General features: G+C 43.1%; 1 protein-coding gene across 2 annotated transcripts in view; it reads right to left on the reverse strand.

Moving 5' to 3' along the window:
- Positions 1-23,058, reverse strand: part of GPC1 (glypican 1) — a 205,407-nt gene that overhangs the window by 80,876 nt on the left and 101,473 nt on the right. The window lies entirely within an intron of this gene.

Below are 23,058 nucleotides of genomic sequence, written 5' to 3' on the forward strand. Positions count from 1 at the left end.
AATGTTTTAAAATGTTCAGGCCAGCTTCAGAGAGATACTGCACAGCTCAAGAAACACTGAGTGCTAATATTCTTTAAATGTAAGAATACATAAACACAGAACATTAATTGGCAAGTATCTGATAAAGTAAACTTCTTTTAGTAAGTTTTTGTTAATACTTTTCTGAAGAGCTACTCGCAAAGAACAAAGACCAGTGTGACAATTATTTCCTTACAATGAGGGTAGAAGGCAAACAAAGCCTGGAAACTGCTATACCCTAACAAATCTTGGGTTGGGAAAAAATTAATGCCCATGTGCCCAGGCTGCCCAGTGTTCCTCTAAAGAGTGGCTTGTGAGCTTTCTGACACAGTAACCACATGGTCCTGGCCAGGCAGTACAGCCACTAACACGAGCTGCTCCAAGGTATGTCCTGAAGACAGACCTTGCCCATCCTGGTGAGATGCCTGTACCTCAGCAGTGGAATAGAAAGAGGCACTGAGAGTCCAGGAGAAAGAGGCCACAACCTTTCCAGGTTACTACTGGAGAGATCAGCTCTAAATGCAATGCAATAAATATTACTGCAAAGATACAGCAGGCCTGTGAGCTACAGGCACAGCCAAAGAGTATTACCTTGTCAAGGAACTTTTTGAGCCTTTGAAATTTCACCTGTGCACAAAAATGCAATCCTTCACATTCAACAGCAGGTGAAAATCAGCCTGACATGCTGAGGATAATAAAATGTATTATTACAGAAGCTTATTAGGAAATAAACAAGTCTGGCTCCAGCAGGATATGATGAGAGAGCATCAGGAAGCCAGGAACACCAAGATGCTTTTTTCATTGGGTGCAGCCACTGGGACTTCTGCAGGTTACCTGGGACAATGCCATAATACCAGCACAGTGACATCTAAGTGCAAGAGAGTTATAAGAGAGCAGTAGCTGCCCAAGGACGTGCTCATGCTTGCTAAGCCTCTAATCCCAGCTTTGATTCCTTCTCCCTCCATAATCAGTTCAAATACATCTAGAATTAATCACTGTTTGCAAATTTAAAGGTTGCTTTTCTTTCTGCTTAGGATCTGCCTTAGGTCACACACAGCATGGGTGAAGACTTGGGCCAGATGCCCTCCAGAATCTGGCACTCCCTTAACGCCCAGTAACACAAACCAGTGTGTTACTGCACAGCAATGCTCATAGCAATAAATAACAATAAATAACATTAATAACAACAACAATAACAATAAATAGTTACAAACAGCAATAATATTAATAACAACAGTAATATAGTAATGCTGCAATAGTGATAAAGCCTGCAGTACCTACTTAGTTGGCTGTGGCTCTAATTCTGGAGTCACTCTTGCCCATTTCCTGGATCCATCTCTGAACAGACCCTCATGCCCCCATCTACAACATCTCTGCCCACCCTGGTTCTGGTCTAGGCAAGCTCTGGAGCCTGTTCTCACTCCTCTTTGATAAACTGTTCCTCCACCCAGTCTGTTCTTCCTTTGGTATCAGATGAGTTGAGAAGCCCCGGCCAGACAGAACAGTACCTTCTCTTGAATGCTGGCCAAGATGATCCTCTTTCACACTGTGATCCTTGTTCCTTGCTCTGGAGCTCAAATGAGTATTTTGGCCAGTGCAACTAATTTCCAACTCAGGTGACCTTCATATCACAATGACCATCAGGCTTCAGTCATTAGGTCCTCTAGCTTTAATGATCCCTTTGTAACTCTTCTAGATGTTATTACATTGCACACCTCTTTGTTTGGATTACCTCAAAGCATCCCATTTCTTGTTATTATAGAAAGTCAAGAAACATAACATGAGCAGTGCTCCTAAAAATGAGATTTATGCCCAGCTGCACTGTTCAAGCAGAGTTGTGGTGCAGAGAAAATTACAGGCAATAAATAAATGTGTATATAGATAGAAGACGTTTTTTAATACGTATCTGAAAAACATTCTTTGGAATGCTTAATAAGTAACTTATTTCTGGTTCTCTAAAACCATTTTCTTTAGACTTAGTGAGCTCTGTACTTAACAAAGGTTAGTGGGCCATCAAATGCAGTGTTTTTCATTTCCATTTCAAAGGATTCCAACAGAGGCAGATATTTTCAGACTTCCAATTTGCAAAATACTGATGCTCTTAAACCTGTAAGACAAACTAATTGCGCCACCCACCATAGAAAATCTCAGTGTCATTTGGTATGCCACTGGAAGCCCAGAGGGTCAGTGGGCATCCCTCCAAAGTACAGGTTACACCCATAAATCCTCCTTCACTCACCCCCACGAGCTTCTTTGTCTGATTCTCTGGGATCATGTTATGCTTCTGGAGCTGACTTTCAAAAAATGGACAGAGCCAGGAGGCTACAATACAGTGTTTTCATCCTTGCCTGTCATGGTCTTATAAAGCAGGTTTATGTGGATAGATTGGGCTAATTTGATAGAACTGTCTGCTAAAATAACAGCTGATACTCAAAAGACAATCTGAAAAATACTATCCAACAAGGTTCATTCCCTATTGCTGCCACCTCTTGCCCAGTATTAGTGATCATCTCTTCCTCTCATCACTCTCTGTTCAGGCACATTCCCAATCCCACTTGCACACCTCCTGGCTCCAGAACAGGTTGCTATTCTCTGGCAGGATATCCTCACACCCAAGATGGACAAAGGCCAGAATAAAACAGCAAGAAAAGCACTTCTACCTCTTCAGTGACATACCTGTCATGCAGGAACATCACAGCATGTTTCTCAGTTGGCAGAAGTCTAAACGTACTCCCTGAAGTCAATAGACAGGTCAGAAGTGCATCCTGCAGTCAATGAAGATGGCGAAGATGCCAACAGATGAAGGCAGTCGGCACAAGAAGACTAAAAGATGAGGATGCAACATCACACTAACTTCACAACAAAGAGCGGGTTTTCAGAGCTAAACCAGAGAACTAATAAAACCTGACATATTTAAGTTGAAGATATTATCATGAAAAACCTAAATACTCCCCACACATCAAGAAAATGAGCTTGAAAAAGCAGTCACTGGTTGTGCCAGTAATTTATAATCTCTCAGCTGCTGAGATTGTGAACAGTGGCACTTTGTAATCTTATAGGGAAAACAGCTCTACTGCCATCTGGTCATGTATTTCTGGCCAAGATCATTTAGTGGAGCCTGTAATGAAAAAAGTTGCACATCCTCCTAAAAATCTGAATTATGCTAGCTGTGCCACAGTGGCACTTGTGCTTTCAAGAAGGACAGCTGTCATTCCTTTTCTCTGAAGATAGGGAGCACACCACCTAGCTTAAGAGGCCCAATTTTCTTGGATCACCCTAAATTATCTTATCTGTCTCTAGGAAAAGAGAGGGTCAAGTCCCTGTTAATATTTTTCGTTGGATTTTTGCTGACATATATACAGCACCTAGTTTCTATACCCACCTTGCTAAGCTGCTGTGAAGAAGGTGATATTTGGACCTTGACTCTAATCTGAACTGAAGCTAGCTCTACAGCCTTGGCATAACAGTTTGAGAGAGGGGGCAGTAAAGCTCATCATCTTCACCCCTCCTAACAAATGAGACATTTCATATTTTAGATATTACCTCAGCAACTTACTGCCAGCTTTAAATTGCTCTGTCATCTCAGATTAGCACTCATCATTCATGCTAATGTAAACTAAATGGTACCTCTTCTGAAATATGTGAAAAAATACATGGGATTACAATGAGGGTTGCAGAGCATGAAATTTCTAATCCATGAGCAACTAATTGCTGCAGGTACTTCTCGGTACTTCCATCCACCAAGCCATCAGTTTGAGCCCGTATATTTGCTATTATGTTATTTTAAGGTCAAATCTTGTTTGCCTCAAGCACACAACTACTCCCACCAGTTCCAAGGGCCTGTTTGCAAAAGCAAAGATATACAACCTCAAATGAGCAGCAAAAGAGATACCACCACCAAACTGCCCATAGCAAACCTACACACTTCCAGGACTCAAGGGCTAAGAGCGTGCCTTCAAAACCACGTCCCGTCTAGACTCCTCCACCCGCTCACAAAGAAAAGCAGCAGTGGGGAGAATTATAGCCCAATACTCAGTGTGACAGGAAGGAAATAGCATTGGGAAATGCTTATTTTAATGACAGAAAAATATTTGCCAGGCTTGGGCTTAGCAGCAGTAGAAATGTTATTACTTTCCAAGCTGGAAGAGGAAATATTTCAAGGGCTATTTTTTGACACCTTCACTGTGGCTTGATTTCTGCATCTATTAAGAAAAAGCCTATATAGTCTGTGCTGTGGAAGCTTTGCAAATCTTTGCATAAAACTCCATTTTATAACGCTACAGTATGATAGTATTCTTTATAATTTACATCAGGTTGAAGAGCCACCAAAAGTGAATATACATGAAAATATTAAAGTGCCCGTTTTGTTTCCAGAATTAACTGGAAATTTAATGTCTTCTTCACTGTATTGTTTCTCAGAGCACATGGAAGCAAGATAGAAAAGTGTCCCATCAAGCACTGCTACATAAAGAGGCCTGACCGTGTACAGTTTCCTTCCTAATGTGTAAATTTGTCAGCCTTTTAACCCAATATATCCTTTAAAAGTTAGGAATATAGAAAGCTGTATTTCCTAGCAATTTGCAATTTCATCTTCCCAGCATGCTTATGTTGAGTGAAGTCCATTTAGAAATACCATCACTGCATGCACTTCAAAGCCTAGGAAATGGCTTTTAATTGTCATTACGGTGCCTGTCTCGGGCCATCCTGAGCCTCCTTCAAATGTCCATTGATTTTGGGGGGAGTGCAGAGCAGCAAGCAATGACACCGGTGAGTACATCAGCTCTGTTACGCTGCCCTGAAATTAAGCAGAGTATAACCAATACTTCTGTGCTGTAAAGTTCCAGTAACCCAGACAATCCTGGGAAGTGCAGTAAGTGAACGGCTTTGACAGATGAACTTTACAAATGTGGGACCATCTAGCTCTGGAAATTACCTCTCAGAGTTACAATGATGTACTTTAGCGTCTCCCTCATTATGTGCAGGCAAGTTTTTAGTCTAATTTCTGGGTTCAGGGCTTTCTGAAAAGAAAGTCACTTATTTCATTTTGGAATAAAGAGAAATGAGAGGAAAGAAACATGAGGCAAAGACATGTCTACAAAAATGCTTCTTAACATGCATTTCTCCTGGCTATTGCTTAATTCTCAACTGCTCCTCTTTAATAGCACTCATAGCCATGTGTTTTCAACACATAATGTTATCTTTCCTACTCCTTCCACGCATAATAAAGTGCATTCAAGGTACTTACATGGTTGTTGTTACTCAAGGATGTGAGCACCTTCTTAGTCCATCTATCTTCGTAATACCTGTGGGAGCTGGGAAAGTCCTATTACAGTCTCAGGCTCAGATCAGAGATATTTAGGGGCCTGCCACTGAGATAAATGAGATTAACTGCCCCATGGCTTTTCTGGCTCAGAGCCTCCACTATGTCCCTAAAATCATAAAGGACATCTGAAATGAAGGGAACTCCTCTTAAGAGTATCACTGCTAGCCTGGGGTCTCATTTCTGGACCAGCTTTTCTGTTTTGATTTAGTCTTATGTTACTCAAGGATGAAGGTGTTAGAGAAGGTAAAAATCGCATCCTTATTCTCTTCTGTCTATGCATAATGGAAAAGCTTTAAATACTGTTGGCATACACTAGCTGCAAGCACTTTGGTGTACTCTGCTTTACCTCAGCTCGGTTTTCTCTCAAAAGGCTCTGTGTAAAACTGCCAGAGTAGCTACCAAATCTCTTATTTAGCTCAACACTCCTGACTTCTTTCCCTACAGAGCAGCAAAAAGACTTTTATTGCCCTTTGCACCTGACTTTGTTCTGCAGAAGCACCAGTTCTTCTGCAGTTGTTTCTGTGAAGCAAGATGAGGCAAGGGCTGGGCAGACGTGCAGTGCCTGCACCCCCCCCCCCCCTCCCCTTACCAGCACAGACACTTGGAATGGAAATTTCCATCATTCCTGGGGTCCTCCACCAGTTCCCTGCCCAATTCTGAGCAAAAGACATATAAAACACACCAGCGACCTGCCCAAATGGCACTACAGGAGCAGTATAGCTCCTGTCCTCCACACCTGGGAATTTGTCTAAACACACTCTGCCTATGAACACACAGATATCTATTTCCAATGTCAAACTTCCCAAAAGCAAATAGCAAACCAGTGTTAAACAAGGTAACAATACACAATTTCATAACGAAACAAAAACTCACTGTGTCAAGGCTGGGCTTTATACAGGCACCTTTGGGTGGTCACACACGCAGCTACCCTGAACCTCTTGCCTCGTGTGGGTCACCGTGAGCACCCAGGCCTGGTGCAATGGCACTGTGACCTTTAGTGGCCAAATATCCATCAGGACAGCACAAAGAGATATTTTTTTTCTCACTGCAACCACAGGAACATGTGATTTTTTTCCTCCCTGGTCACTAGCAGTCCACAGTAAGCCCAAAATACTGTTCCATCCTAATTGCCACAGGCACTCTCCTTTAAATAAAGAAGATACAGTATTTTCCACTTGCTCAAAGCAATTACCTCTTAAGATATGCGTTAGTTCAATCTTTCCAGGATTTAAATTAAGCCAAGTATTAAATCATCCAAATCTAACTACCTGAACATTTTCAATGTCTTTCAGCATCTTAAAAACAGTCTTTGATGCTCGTTACTTTAAAGGCACAGAATTTTGTCTGGAAATTGACCACTTAAATTCCCTAAAGTGGAGGCTGAGAAAAAACATACTATCTAGTTCCAGTCTCAATATTTTATTACTTAGCCCATGTGTGAAAAGTGTCTTGAGACTGTTAGCTGGATTTTTATATTAACTTGAAGTACTCTAGGATGTTAAAAACAGTGGATCTGTATTGGGCTAAGAAACACAACCACCATGTTTGCATGTGTGTTGAGGGTGGGACAGATGAAGTTGAGAACTCCTTTAGGGATGAAGATGAGAACTCCCTCTATAAAGGATTATATAGTGTTTTGGAGCTTGCACTGTTCACTTTGTCTCAGATGTTAACATGCTAGCATGGCCATGATGCTAGTCCCTCAGAGTAGGAACACAGGTCTCGTTCAGCAGATCAGCAATTCCCGTACATAATAAATTACAAATTGTTCCTTGGATACTAGTTTTGCTAATCTGTCAGTGTTGAAAACTAATTTTATTCCTAATAGGAGTTCAAAGTACAACTGCTTCCTTGCTCAAATTGCCCATTTGCAGCAATCTGAAATAGAGTATTTTATCAGCTTAGCTTGACACAGTAAATTTCTATTATCAGAAGAAAAAGAACTCTCAGTATACGATTTCAGGTTCCAAATTGTTTCAGTTCATTGTGACTCTCTGGAATTATGGAGAATATGTACTCTATTTTCACTTTAAGACTGCTATAAAATACCCTAAACCTGCAACTCTAGATGAATGTCTAGGTATACATCATCATCATGGCTAGGCTTCGCGAACGAAGATTTGGGAAGGCTCTATCCACATTTGCTGCAGGCACGCTGGTGGCTTATGAGGCCAATACGTGACAAACATATCCGATTACAAAAGGCACAGCAGAAAGACTCCTTAGACGGTGTATTCTGCAAGACACGGTTCTTTCTGCGTTGCCTTTTTTCCTCGAGGGTGATCCTGCGTGTGTTCTCAAAGGAGACAGCTGCGTTATAGATGGTGTGTCTCCAGGCCTCCCGATTGGAGGCCAGAGTAGACCAGTTGTGGTGATCAATATGGCCGAGGCTGAGATGTTGTTTCGGGGAGTCCTTGTATCTTTTCTTCGGGGCTCCTCTCATGCGGCAGCCGGTGGCAAGTTCACCATAAAGCAGGATCTTAGGGAGGCGGTGGTTGGTCCTTCATCCTGGAGACATGACCTGCCCAACGCAGCTGTGTTCTCAGCAACATGGCCTCAATACTTGTGACTGCTGCTTGCTCTAGAACAGATGTATTGGTCACATAGTCTGACCAGTGGATGTTTAGGATTGTACGGAGGCAGCGTTGATGGAAGCGTTCCAGGAGACGCAGGTGGTGGCGGTAGATGACCCATGATTCGGAGCCATATAAGAGAGTCGACAACACTATGGCTTTGTAAACACTGATCTTGGTGCTTTTCTTCAAGTGTTTGTTACGCCACACTCTTTTGTGGAGTTTTCCAAAAGCACTATATGCCTTTGCTAACCTGTTGTCTATCTCTCCGTCGATCTTACCATCCGAGGAGATGAGGCTACCGAGGTAATTAAACTGTTGGACTGATCTGAGCTCTGATTGGCCAATGGTGATGTGAGGATGATGGGGGACTTCTTGAGGTGCTGGTTGATGGAGGACCTCTGTCTTCTTTAAGCTGACTTCCAGTCCAAAGTCTCTTCAGTACCAACTGCGTAGTCCAAGACTCAGCAATTCAGTCCATCACACAACAACCAGTAAAGTATGAATTGGATACTGCTCCCACTTTAGGAGAAACCCTCAAGGCCATACAGCAGGTGAAAATCGTCAAGGCAGCTGGGATTGATGGAATTCCACCTGAAATCTGGAAACATGGGGGCCTTGCACTCCACACCAAATTTCATGAGTTCGTGGTGCGCTGTTGGGAACTCGGCGAACTCCCATCTGACCTTCGTGATGCAGTCATCATCACCTTGTATAAGAAGAAAGGAATTAAATCTGACTGCTCAAACTATCGTGGTATTACTCTGCTCTCCATTGCTGGCAAAATCCTGGCAAGAATACTCTTGAACAGACTAATACCCACTATAGCAGAAGGTATCCTTCCTGAAAGTCAGTGTGGTTTCAGAGCCAACAGGAGTACCACAGACATGGTATTTGTCCTCAGACAACTGCAAGAGAAATGTAGGGACCAGAACAAAGCTCTCTATGTAACCTTTGTCGACCTCACCAAGGCTTTTGACACTGTGAGCAGAAAAGGTCTGTGGCAGATTTTGGAACGTTTAGGTTGTCCCCCCAAGTTCCTTAAAATGATCATCTCACTCCATGAGGATCAACACGGCCAAGTCAGATATGGCAACACACTTTCTGAGCCCTTTTTAATTAAGAATGGTGTGAAACAAGGCTGCGTTCTTGCTCCTACCCTATTCACCGTCTTCTTTAGCATGATGCTCCAAAGGGCCACAGCAGACCTCGATGATCAGGACGGTATCTACATCCGATACCGTACTGATGGAAGCCTATTCAATCTAAGGTGTCTGAAGGCCCACACCAAGACCTTAAACCATCTTGTCCGGGAGCTGCTTTATGCCGATGACGCCGCCCTTGTTGCCCACACAGAAGCAGCTCTGCAGCGTTTAACATCCTGCTTTGCAGAGGCTGCTGAGCTCTTTAGGTATACATACTAAGAGGACAAAACTCCAGTGAAATAATTAGCAAGATTTACTGTGGTGCTATGACTGCAGAAGAGACCCGCAGAGATTTAAGTCTGCTGTTGGTAGCTGCTTGCTTCCTGGTTTGCTTGGGAAGCTCCTGGTGCAGAACACAACAAATACCAAACAGTCCAATTACTGGGGTGGAAGTGCTCAGTTGAGGCACTGTGACCCATCACTCAGGTATGACTGGGAAGTATTTTGTACATACTGTGGTCTGTCGTTTGCACACAGTATTGCCCACTATCTCAAACGCCTGCCTTTTTAAAATACATTCCACTACGGAGACCTGCAAGTTTTACAACAGCACAGATTCCAATTTTTATAGTCTTCTAATGAAAATTAATCATCATAATTTTTTTTTTAATGGAAAAAGACCAAACCTAAACTGGGCCTGCTGACAGAGTTCTGTATATCACTCCTTTGAATGTGATTTTCATGTTGCAAGAAATACCCCTTTTCCCTCTTTACCTCTATACCCCAATCTATCCTCTAGATGCCCAAACGGGACTGCTACTGATCAGGTTGTTTTCTCCCAGTCACATCTCCCCCCTGTGTGCTCAGGAATACACCTCTGAGGAGTCTGAGTGCAGGGTCTGCAAGTGTTATTGCTCACCCATTATTTATATATTCTCCTGGTGTTAAGCTACCCCCATCTTCAAAGGAGAGTCACCTTCCACAGAGATTCCCTCTGATCTGCAAATGTGGAGTGCGCACAGAAGCAAAATTCTCAGCCTTGATGTTCAGGAGGGGCGGCCTGTTAAAACTCAGCCTTTTCAGAGTTTTCGCACCTACATCTCAATGTGGATTTTCACCTTATCCACACAGTATCCACTGAAGTGGCCATGCAAGTGCCTCTCCAGCAATTCCAGCAGCCTCTGTATCAGATCCTTCCCATCTGTTGTGTTTATGTAAAATGAAGGGAAGCTTTAAACTCCATAAGAAGGGCCATGGGACTAGGAGCACATCTATTCATTTAGGAATGAAGAGCAGAGATACCAGGGAAAGAGCTGCTGTGAGGAAAGGCCAGTTTGTATCAACAGCCCCTTTTTGGTGGTGCTAATCTCTGCCTGTTGCAGGGAGCAGTCAGAGATCCCCCAGGGATGCTTGGTCATGCCCTTCAGTGCAGCATGAGGCCTGCACCTCCTCCTCATCCCTGTGCCCCACCAGCTCCCATAAAGAACCCAGAGCAGGAGCAACCAGGATCATCCGGCACCACAGTCACTTAACGGCCTTACACACATCCCTTCTTTAGTAAGTTCTGCCACAACGCCTACCTCTGCTCTAAAAAAGACCTCTACACCCACAGCTGTATTTCTGCTATTGCTGTTCACGCAGCAGTTGGGTTTGAGGAGCTGATTTCTTGGGGTGATTCATATTCCACCCTCGGCTCACCCGGACACACTCCCTGAGGCAGCTGTTATCTGGGTGGTGATTGCAGGTTTGTAAAGTGAGTGCAAGCCTTTCATGTTGCATGCTGGCTACATCCTCCTTGCCCTTTGACAGTCTGCTGTGAAGACCTCCAGCAAAAGTGTCCCAAACTGCTGCCGTGGACACTGCCAGCTCCTCCAGGAGCATTACTGATCTCAGCATTGCTGACTGAAGGGTTCCCAGCTCTGAGCCCACCCAGGCACTCCACCAGCACACAGAACAAGCCAAGAGAGTGCTCCCAAAGAGCTCAGAGAAGACTGTGCCATGCAGCTACTGCATGGCAAGGACTGAGCCCGTCAGTGACTACAGACTCAAATAACTGATAATTGGATCCTGCAACTCATTTCTGTTAGCTCTGCTGGCCAAGGGTTTCTTTCCCTGTTTTATACATAGCAGATAAGGGCTTATTCTATTTTTTTTGGCCCCAAGAGAATTTATATTTGTTACTGCATATTTAATTTTCTGAGTTTCTTTCAGAATGATTGTCTGTCACAGCTATATTCCCCAGTGCAAACCTGAAAATCACTGGGCTATGTCCTAACACAGTTACATCAACTTATTCAGTGTCAAAACTTGGCTCAGTTTTACAGAAAAGGCTCTTCACTGAGTCAGCTTCCTATTAAATCTTCAGGGATGTTAATCCACAGGCAGATCCTATGTCTGTATGATACATATATGATGTTTCCCTTGGCTAGGAATAAAACAGAGCTGCTTCAGACACACTGTGCTTCAGCTGTATAAAATATCTTGATTAGCATTTCTTGTTTTGTTTTCAGAAAGAAAAGGAAATAACAATAGACTCCAAATCTCTTTCTCATCGACAGCCAAAGTTGGTCTGTTAGGTAATTGTTAGCTTCCTAATAGCTTGGCATTTTGCACTGCACCTTCTAGAGAAGAGAAGAATCCAGACAGAAGAACTACAGAATTGTCAATGTTCATTCAGCATTCTCAGTAGGCATTTGAATCTTGTATTTAAGCCAAAACAGTAAGTAATGCAGGCAGGAAGCACGGAGAGCAACTGCTTACCGGTGACCAAAGGTACAAAAGGTCAAACGTTTATTTCCTATGTATGCAGTGCCCAGAATCTTTTAATTATATTTCATGGTCTTTTGAACTTGTACAAGGGCATAAAATATATTTATAGCTCACTTAAACTCTTAGTAATGCAACAGCCATCCTACGCAGGACCTCTGCTAATCAACTGAAGACTTTCTGTGCATTAACTTTAAAAATGCAAAAAAAGCCCTTGTTCCTTCTCCAACAGAAATGCTTATCACAGTTTAAAGGCAACAACAAAGAAAAGCTATCTTTTTCTTAGGTAACAGTTTGAGTCTGTATCAGTTCACCTGTGATGTTTGAAATACAATTTCCCTGGCAATGCACATTTATTATAACTGTTATTATAGTGCTGGAAGCTCTCAACCACACTGTGCCAAACACTGAAGAAACATATAATAAAGAGATCACCCCTCTCTAAAGCTTTTCCTGTCTAAATATGTAATTTTCTCCTCAAGACAACAACAAAAAAGGTGTAATCAAACAAAGAGGTCTTCAAAGATTTCACTTAACTAATCATACTTGATGCAAATTTCTGATGAGCAGACTGAAAAGCTCACAGTGTCATTACACACCTCACAGCAAACTTACCTGACTCATCTTACACCAATCCTCCATGATGGGGATCTGCTTTAATTTGGGGGAATTGCTACAGGACCAGCTATCTGCCTTTGCTTCACTTTTCCCTTGAGGAGCTGCCAAGCCCTGGCACGCTGGAATGGGCAGTGATGGTGAGGAAGGAGCCAGGGTGGCACCTCCTGGTGCAAGTGGGGCCTTATGTCAGATTTTAAAGACTGCAGTCAAGACTGTCTTAAATTGTAAGGTCAAACATCCTCATATTTAGGGAATGGAGAAAATTCAAGTTGCTGGTGAAACTTTAATTCAGCTCCCTGATGCACATGCTTTATGATACAATCTTTAATTAGTCTATGAGGAAATTAATAATTGTGTACTGAGTGCATGATTTGGCTGGTGTACAGTAAATTATGCTCCACACTACCCAACAAATGGTGATGATTCAGCAGACATCATCTATCATGTGCCCTGCAAGAGGCAAGGGCCTGTGAGTAAAAAAAAAGTGTAGTATCACATCACTGAAGAATGAATATCAATAATTTATTCATGTCAGAGAGGGAGGCACAAATTAAAACTGCACAAGAAATCTCAGTTCTAGTCTTTCACCTTCTTGCTTTTTCAACATGAAAATATTTAGCATTTCTTATCTTTTTCATACATGGTCAAACAGAAGCTGAACTGTACACCAGTTCAGGGACCTGATGGTGACAGGTCAGGCACCACCAGGAAGGCAAATGCTCTTGTGGGATGGCCTTCACCGTGACCTGCAGTGAGCTCGACATGGCAAGGGGACGAAAGGAAAGCTGGGTTGGCTTAGCTCAGCCAGGTCATTTCTAACTTGACTGAAAACTGGTTAACAGAGGATGCCAAATTCTGCAAAAACAAGAACAATTATGTTCCTTTCAAATAGCTCCTCAAAATGAACAAAACTCAGGTATGAAACAGCCATGATTATTCTGAGCTGCAGCAAATGCATGCTGACATGAAAAATATTGGCTGTATGGGTAAAGCCAACTGCACAGACTTCCTGTTCACTTCCAAGTGTGAAGGATGAGGATCAGTCCTTGCTCCTGCCTCTTGATGCCACCCAAAGCAGTCAGTGTTGGAGGAGGAGGAACCCTGCCTCTCTACCTGTGAGCCAGAATTGGAGAGCAAAGACACAGACAAGTCCTTATTCACAGTGAACCAAGACAAACAGGATGTTCCACTTTGGCCTCAGGTGTCACAAACAAAGCACAAAGCCAACAAACTATTCTTGGCTATTTCCACCTAAGCCCTTGCCTCTCCCAGTGCCCAGAAGGGCAGGAGCAGAGCCACAGGCATGGATGGGTGCAGCAGAAGAAAGCCGAAATGCTGCCCTTAGAAAAGTAAATTTCAGCCGTTTCCTTCACGGCAAGTTTACTACATGCTGCCACACAATACTTTTATTGGCATTCATTACTCCTTGAGGACTAATCTATTCATTCTTAGCAGCATTAAAACAGAGGTTGCATTTTACAAGGGAATTGCCCTACTGCTGGGGCTGTAGGAAGCTGCTCAATTATCTCCAGTGCACTAAAAGCTGATATTTATCTTAAATTGTTACAAACATTATTTCCTCTTGATTAACCCACAGGCTGATCCCCAGCTCACAGCTGTCTCCGGGTTTTGGGGAAGGAGGTTGAGGGTGTTGGGTTTGTTTATTTATTTTATCATTGCCACACAGCTGGGAACCTGCGGGGCAGAAACAGTCACCACCGGTTGCATTTCTTGCAAAACACTACTGGAAATGAAAAACCATAAGATCAAATTCCCCGGTACTCCTCTTTTTTGTATCTGATTTCTCCTCCCTTTGGAGCTTCCTTTCTGTTTAGGAACAGCTGGAGACCCACAATTCAGCATTCACATCTAACTAGATATTTGTGGCATTCCCAAGTCAATTTAACAAGCTTGTCACCTCTTGACTTGGAAATATACTATAATACTCATTCCCAACAACATCCGTAAAGAACACAGCAATTCCTGAAATTGGGGCTTGCCCCATTTCATCTGAATTACATACGCACATACATATATAGGTTTCTTTATATATTTGACCCTCTCCCTTAATTAGCATCTCCAAGCCACTGAGTTTCAATGAATTCACACTCTTGGACTGTACTGCTTTGAAAAACACGTAGCAGGTGAAGCAAACAATGCGGAAATGAATGTAATCCTCTTGGAGATGCAACTGTGACAAATGGAAACAAGAGTTCCAGCATTACATGCAAAAATAAAGCTGGTAATCAATGAAAAGGTGCTCTGGAGGGAAAAAATGAATCCTAATTTATTTTCTCTGCTAATGAACAGCCTCACTGCTTTTCTGCTGGGGCTCTTGCACAGGGTACTCTTGTGCTGGCCTTGGGGTGAAGCATGTGCTGATGTTACCCCTTGGTAAGCAGGAATCATTGCTGAGCAGTGTGGAACAACTTCCTGCAAATCGTAGATCCTACTGAGATAGCAGCGGATTAGGAGGAGTTATTACTAAAGAGAAATCTTTAAAAGCCTCAATGACATGATTTTTTTTATATGTCCTCTCCTAAAGATCCCAGTAATTTTACTTGGAGCTGAAGTAAAATTCATTGTCTATCCTACCCCTGGCTTCAATGTCTCAAAGCATGTGATGCTGCACTCACATTTTGCAAAATCAGGCCCCATGGAAGCTGGGTTTTCTGATTTCTATTTCTTTTTACAGTGAAACAAAATCAGCTCATTGGTGTCTTGGCCAAATCTGCAGGTTTAATGAGAATGATTTAAGAGTACCCAATTTCTTTAGAAGTAGGTGTGAACTGCTGGGTAAAATGAGGGTTTTTTTCCCCCTCTAACCTGGCTTATTTCAGAAAATAGAAGAAATAAAATCAAATACCCCAACACTGCCTGGACAGGAAGTGAGGCACTGGAAAAAGCTCTGCACACATTACACCATGTTAACTGTGCTTTTAAATGCAAGAAGCTGTATTGGTCTGAAGGGAGGAAGTTAAAGGAGAATAGGAAAGGGGGGGAGAAGTGAAATGTCCTTAAGCAGCTATAGCAAATACAAAGGTGAAATGTTCATCAGCAAAGGTATTCAGCCTCTTTCTACCACAAAAAGGGATTATCTTTGAGTCTCCCTGTAGACAGATCAATTCTCAGCCTATTTTCCATAGGCACCTTCCAGCTCCCACTGGTACTGCTGGTACTCATACTACACTCTGAAAGTCAGAGTAGATCCTCTAATCACACAAGTTACCCAACACCAGAAAACTCTTATATACCCTTGCCCCTATTTACACAAGTTGTTTGCAGACCTTCCTTGTGATTTTGATCATTACTTCCACTTTGGAAAGGACCTTACACAAAAAACCACACGTACCAATGACCCAAGGAGCATTGAGCCAGTGCCTATTCCCTCTTAGGCTGGGGGTGCTGAGAACCCCCTGTATGGAAAGGTCTTGGTTGATAAACCGCTGGAAGACATGGAATGACATATCTTCTGCTGTTTTACCAGAAGAGAATCACTGTGTTTTATGAACTAGAAGGACTTGTGGTACTCCTGCACTTTACCCAAAGCCAAGGGACTTGAGCTCTGTTCCCACCTCTAGCACAAACATATTGTATGATCTTCCACTCATCTTTTCCCTCCACAGTCCACTCCCCCAAACCGGGTTTTTGTCTGATTGTTTATTTTTGTTTTCAAACAAAGTCCTTGGATCACAGGTCCAGCTCAGACAGCCAGGACGCCCTGCAGTGCATTACAGTAAGAAGAAGCTTCTTGGCCCCATGGATGTGCTACTTCAATGCCAATAACTAATAAAGGAGAATCAACAGTTTGCTGTGAGCATTTCTGGTGAGAGAGAACAAAGTACTTCTATCAGCTAAACGAGAACAGAAATATTACAGTACTCAAAATAACCCAAGCTCCTATGTCCAGACATGCCACATATTTCAGTAGCGTATTTTCCAGCTCATTGTGTATGCTGATCTGTAAGTAGGGACAGCACCTTGCTGCTGGAGCCCTTAAGGCTCCCAAATTACCACAGTACCTGGCTTGGAACAGAGATGGGGTTCTTGGCAAACACCAAGCTGAGGGGAAATTACCACCTCAAGAGCTGATTCAGAGCACCTACATTTCTTTGCAATAAGAGCAGCCCAGGAAATCCTAGCATTTTCCTCTTAGGAAAAACACTGAGCATCAGAGAGCTTAAGGGTGAAAACTGCCTCACGTGGAAACCAGTAAACCAGCTGGAAGATGGCTGAGCATAAGGTGGTTCAAGACATAGGCTCTTCTGCAGAGCCATGCAGAAAAACCTCAGCTGTTCCTCTCCCATTCTCTCCTCTGACCTCCATCCAGCCACCTGGGGATGAGGCTTTGCAGCCACTGAAGGCAGCAGCCAGTGCTTCTGATAAAAGTTTGGCTGCTTACTCCATGAAATCAGACATTTTCAAAGAGATTCATGCAAAGTGTCCTGAATGTTAAAATAAACTCTGCCAACACTTTCTTCTGAAATGACTATCTGGACATCACTAATTTCTTAGAAAATATGCCCGTGTCATCCCATATCTTGGAAGAGCAGGTGCTTTCTTTTATGTCTCCAAGCAGATGCACATTTCACTGTTCTCTGAGCACTCAGAGGCAGCTTTTCTTGAGTGTGTGACAAAACATGGTGACAGCTGCTGAAAGTGAGATGCCTGATGTACCTTTTTTACCTAATCTGACTTCTGCAGGGATGAAGCAGCTTGTCTCTTGAGGTGTGCAGGCCCTTGCAGGAGGCACCCCAGTGCACTGCTCCCATCGCAGCCACTGCAATGTTTTGTTCTTTCTTTGAAACAAAAAGAGAATATCATGCCTATGGCATCTGTTAAGCAAAGCGCTGCATGTACACTGCAATATACCCTGCAGCACAGAGCAGAGACTGGCAGATTAAATGTGAAGAGAAGTGGCTGTAAGGGGAGAGAAAACTCCAGGTGCTGGAACTGTTACAGGTGAGCCTAAGTGTTTGCTTCCCTGAGGCAGCTACCTGTCAGGATTAATCTTGCTAAGCCCAGGAATGCGCCTCAGCAGACACCACACCCCATTCCAGGAACCCATAAATACCAAACCAGATGCTCAGCACCACACATGAAAGCACCTTCTTTCTTCAGACCATGATTGTGGTGGTGGGGGGTGCCACACAGCCCAAATACCATCAATCCTGCCTCGTGCTGGGGTTTTCTTAAGGTGCTTCCTCATGAGAAACAAGAAACAAAGCAAGCATGGGTGTTTGCTGCCTTCCTCCTATGGAGGTCTCCAAGGGAACCCATCTTCTTTGTTTCTCTGTCCTTGACTCTGCTTTTCATTTCAGGTTCAAGGAGGTTCTTTCTCTCTGTCTATATTACCCCCAAACCAACCCTAAGGGAAGGAAGTCCATGGGAGCCAAAGGAATCATCTTTGATGGCCTCTTTTGTAAGTACTTTTGATAATGCATCCCAGAGGTAAAGCTGTGGGACAAAGGGGCTGCTTCTGAATGATTCTGCCCAAGCACTGCGCATGAGGGGCACAAAACAACTAATGGTGCTTCAAGTAGTGCAGTTTTGCCAAAAAGGTTATCTCTGGCCTGTCAGAGAAATGCAGTGCAGGTGACGAACATTCAGTTAACAAAAGCAATTGGCTCCCATGTTTCTTTGTCTCCTGTTCCTTTGTCATCTCACTAGGAAAAAAGATCGCAAAACTTCCTGCTTTTCTCAAGTATCTTCCTGCCCTTAATTCCCCCCTCTACCTCAGTCTCCCTGACCCTACTAGCTTTTTGTTTCAGGACTGAAGTGTTCTAGGGCCGTTTATCCATTTGGAAAAAACGCCCGGTGCACAGGCACTGTTTCATAGTAGATGTTCGGTTAGGAGACAGCAGAAGGCCAATGCAAGACTGATGTTTGGAAAGGCAAACATCAGGTGAGCCATGTAAATCATCCTGATGTCCTATACCCAGAGGGGCAGCTGAGCCTGCTGCCCCATGGGGTGCTGGAACCCCCTGGTGCCTCCCATCTGCCTGAAGATGCGCCAGAGGTCAGTGCTCTCCCACAGCGCTGAGCCCGTGGCCAAGGCCACCAACTGAGGCTACACACCACAATTTCAAGGGCAGAGCTCCAGTGTGGGGAGTAACCACAAAAAAGAGTGCTCCTGGCTAATTAGGGGTTTCTGGATGAAAAGCAATACATTTGAGGTCCGAACTCAAACGCTTGGCCCCGGGGAGCGGCCAGTGCCGATGCCAGGGACAGCAGGAGGCAGCCAGCTCATGGAGAGCAGGCTGGGACTGCTGGAGCAACACTGCTGACTCCAGAACTGCTCCCTTCCACAACCTCTGAAACAAAGGAATTAATTTCTAAACACAGTATTTCCATATTTTGAGGTATAACCAGTCCCTTCTTTCCTGTTTCTACATAAACAGCATCTTTTAGACAGCACCTTACCAAACCCAAACCATGCCCCCGAGAAACACTCACAGCTGAGAGTAGTGCAGCAGGACACTGGAAGTGAGGAGCAGTGGTGTTGGGGCAACACATTTGGGAACATAGGCACTACAGCCTCTGTGGCCCAGATAACCAATGCTTTGGTTTTCTGTCAATCATTTGGTGCACAGTGAAGTCCCACATCTCTCAGAACACATCTTTTGGTCCATGGACCACCAAATTCAGATACCCTAAAATTGCAGATCAGCAGGGCTTGGTTCATGTTATCATCGTGAAACTAAGGAAATACCTGCAAAATTTAGATTCAGGTCTGGATTTTGTAGTCCAGGTTTAAAGTCATCAGTGTAGGACAGAGCTCTGCCTGCTGGGCTTACTCCACAACCTCCTGATCAGCTTCCCTAAGCATCCACAGTATATGTGGATGTAAATAAAAATATGTATATATGTCTTTCTCTCACACAGTCCTTCTAGGGGCTGCAACCTCTGACAAGGACACATTTGGTTGAACTTTAAACGAGGGACCTTTAGAAATTTCTAAAATTTTAACCATCAGTGTGTAACAGCTTCTAGGACATTCCCTACCTTGTAACATTTAAAACAATGATTCATCTTCATAAGAAATATGTAACTGTCTGAAACTAACTCTCAAATACTGTTAATTATCTGCATGGTCTGTGTTTCAGCATATGCAGTTTCCAGCTACCAACACCGGACATTATGAAAGCTTTTACATGACATCAGCTTTCCAATGAGCAGCCAGCTATAAAACACATAATTTTTAATCTGCATTTAATTGCCACATCTTAAAAAACACAGAATTTATGAGAGCTACATATCATTTTTAGACTGTGCAGTGTGGACTAAAAGCCAAGGTTTTTGGTTTGGCTTGTTGATATTTCCTGAAAACATGAACCAATTCTGAAAGGACAGATTTCCTGGCTCTCAGCTAAAGGTCAGCAGTCACACAAGGACTGCTTGCTAAGTGCACCAAAAGGAAAGATTGGCACAACATTGCGGTATTATTAAAAAGTTATTTAAGTGAGGAAAAAGGGAGAAAAGAGAGAGACAGACAAGGATTAGACACTCAACAAGTGAGCTTTCACCAAGATTAGAAAAACAGCCTTGTTCCTTGCTGCTTGCAGCCCCTCACTGTCACTCCAAGCATCATTTCTCTCTGCCAGCCATGCAGCCCCAGCTCCTGCTGCCATCCCAGGCTGCACAGCCTCGGAACATGACTGCTCTGACCAGCCATCACAAATCACTTACCCAGGCTCTCCCACACAGTCCAGAAGTTTTTTTCCAGGCTCATCTCTGCAACAGATTATGGAGGTACAAGTTTCATGGGAAAGGGCACGAGTTCCAAAGTCTCGTGACTTTGTGCAACACTGACATACAGCTGTGTGATATGTAAAACAAAGCTCATTTTCCCAAGGAATCTCCCCCAAACCTGTGCAGTGTTTATAACTTGCTCTCAGCACAATTCAAGAGCCCTGTTCTGGCTAGAGCCTGTTCTGCAGCCAGCAGGGGGGGCACAGGCAGCTTGCATCCATATCCTGAACAAATCCTTGGACAGAGCTCCTTGTCAAAGTGTTTAACTTCACAATAACAGATACCAAAATTTTCCTGTCCACTGACATGACACCAGTTGGAAAAGAAGCACATCCTGCAATTAATGTAGGGAACATCTTTAAAATAATATTTTAGTATCAGTCTCAACAGAGACCGTCTCTCAGCTCCCTCCTAGACTCCCAATCTTGTTTTCCTTTTTATTATTCACATTTTTCTTTTAAAGTATGGGGTATGTACAATTTTCCAGGCAAATAAATGCCGACTAAAACCAACCCAGAAGCCTCTAGCAGGTCCCTGCTACAGACTGTGCTCCCAGGTAACTACATCCCCCTCCCTGCCTGATCAAGAGTCCTCTGAGACATCAGAATTAACACAGAATTTATGCCTATAGTCCTGCTAATGAAATACCGCTACTCTGACCTCAGCGTCCTCCCTAGCACTGACTTATCAAAAGCATATGCTCCCATCACTCATGGTCTCTGCTTTTGGTTCTTTCTTTTCTTTTTAAAATTAAAACCAATCAGTTGTAGAGCAAAATGCTACCTTTGCAGGTGAAAGGTTAAGATCAAGCTGATCACCACATGTGTAGCTTAAAATGGATGTCCTCAAATCCTGCTAACTACAGTAATATAAAAAAAAAACCCAAATAGACAAGTAAGCAGGTAAGCAATATTGTAGCCTGTTAGACTTTAAATTTAGCCCTGGTAGATCCTGGAGGAAGGGTACCCCAGAAGGCATGTGTCCTCTGTTGTGCAGAGAGAGCACTCAGATTGTAAGATCCCATTCCACATATCTCACTTTGAATCGATGGCCATACCTATCACATGCCATCTGTATTTCACACGTGTATTTTCGCTAAAAATACTTGGTATGAGATAAAGGTCACTCCTCTCTTGGCCACAAAGTGTTTGCCCCCAAAACAGTCAGTGAGACTGAAACAACAGACTAATTCCTTGCAATGGGACAAAGCTGTAGTTCAGAGCAGAGGCACTCTGACAATTTAAGGCTTTACAGACCACAGCCTGCAAGGATGAATTATTCTCTAAAGCAAAATGTTGAATGGAGAACATGACTTCAGAGGCAGATTACTGTAGCCTTGTTATTTTCTATCTGGAGCTTCAGGGCAATTTACAAGTAGAGACTATTGCCACGATCAGCAGAGAGATTACAGAAGCAAGATTTGTTGTGATGAATCCAAAAATAAGACAGCTCCAGGCCTAAAGTTCAATGTGCCACACCTGCTAGCAGAGAATACATGAATAATCTAATCTCCAGGCTGCAAATACTATGAGAAAGGGTGGGACATACGTATCCAATGGAGCCTCTCCCCATCCTCTTAATACCAAACAAAATCACTAATGTGAAGACAAGATGTGCATTGATACCTCTGCAACCCTAAAACCTGTACTCTAAGCTGCTACTAAGGAAATCCAGCACACCCAGGCATCTGGTGCCAGCAAGACTAGAAATCATCAGTCTGACATTAAAAAACTCCTTTATTGAACAGCTCTAAACAGCAATACCTGCAAAAAGTCTTGTTAACTGTGAGATTAATAACATTTACTGGAAGCTAGGGGGCTTTCCATGGCATTGTTTCAAGAGATGAGGTGATTCCATTGCCCTGGAATGGCAATAGACACCAGAACTCCCTCAATTTTACACCATTTATGGAGTAGCTAAAGAAAAAATACTACTTCTACTTATAGGTAAAGCCATGCTTGAAACTGAGACACAATATGATGATTTTTTTTTAAATCATATTTTGCATAAATTATAAACTCTATATTGATTGCAAGGATAGTTAAGCAAACTAAAAGGTATAATGGGAGCAGGAGACATCTTCCCGGCCTTGTGGGCTCAAGTGAGGTTATTCCCACTGCAAAACACCAATGATTTGTGCATTATGGTCTGTTAAAATAATACTTGGCTTGTTGAACACTTACTTCGTTTGATCCTTGAAAGAAACTTGGGTATGCACCACTGAAATAAAGCTCTATTTTTGTAAAATGCTTGAGAATAAAAACAAAGGAATGCCCTTACAGCTCTAACTGGCAGCTCAACACAAGCATCCCCCTTTCATATGCTTGATTTTGCTTAGAATTATTCTTATTGCTGTTGTTATTATTAATCCAGCGAAACATCACACTCAGACTACACCAGTTCTTCACTAGGCAATTTCCTCAAAGCTCCATCAGGTTTTGCACTCTCTTACATGACAGATGTAGAACTATGTTCTATTGAGTGTCTGTGGCAAAAATAAAGAGCAGATATACCAGCCAGTGCTGCAATAGGCAGCAGAGGGAGAAGGTGCCAAGGCTGGAGGATGTTCTGCATTAACCCCTGCGACGGTCTGGATTCCAGAGGTCAGTGAGTGAGCTCAGCAGCAGCTATGTCAGGTCCCATTCAGGCACCAGTCTAAGCAATCAGCATTGTAAGTCTCTTTGAAAAATCCTGATTATCACCTTTTAAGGCAGGTGAAAATCAATTAATTTTGAGCTTATAAAAGAATGCCTTTGCTCTGGTCAACCTTGGCCACACAGTCACAATGCCTTTTGCAGAGATGCACTACCTTTTCTTTCTATTTAGTGTAAAAGCACTTCATCTTGGTTATCAGCTCCCTGAA

Source organism: Pipra filicauda, unplaced genomic scaffold, assembly GCF_003945595.2.
Source record: "Pipra filicauda isolate LSUMZ 115617 unplaced genomic scaffold, ASM394559v2 scaffold186_size1760508_pilon, whole genome shotgun sequence".
Classification (NCBI taxonomy): domain Eukaryota; kingdom Metazoa; phylum Chordata; class Aves; order Passeriformes; family Pipridae; genus Pipra; species Pipra filicauda.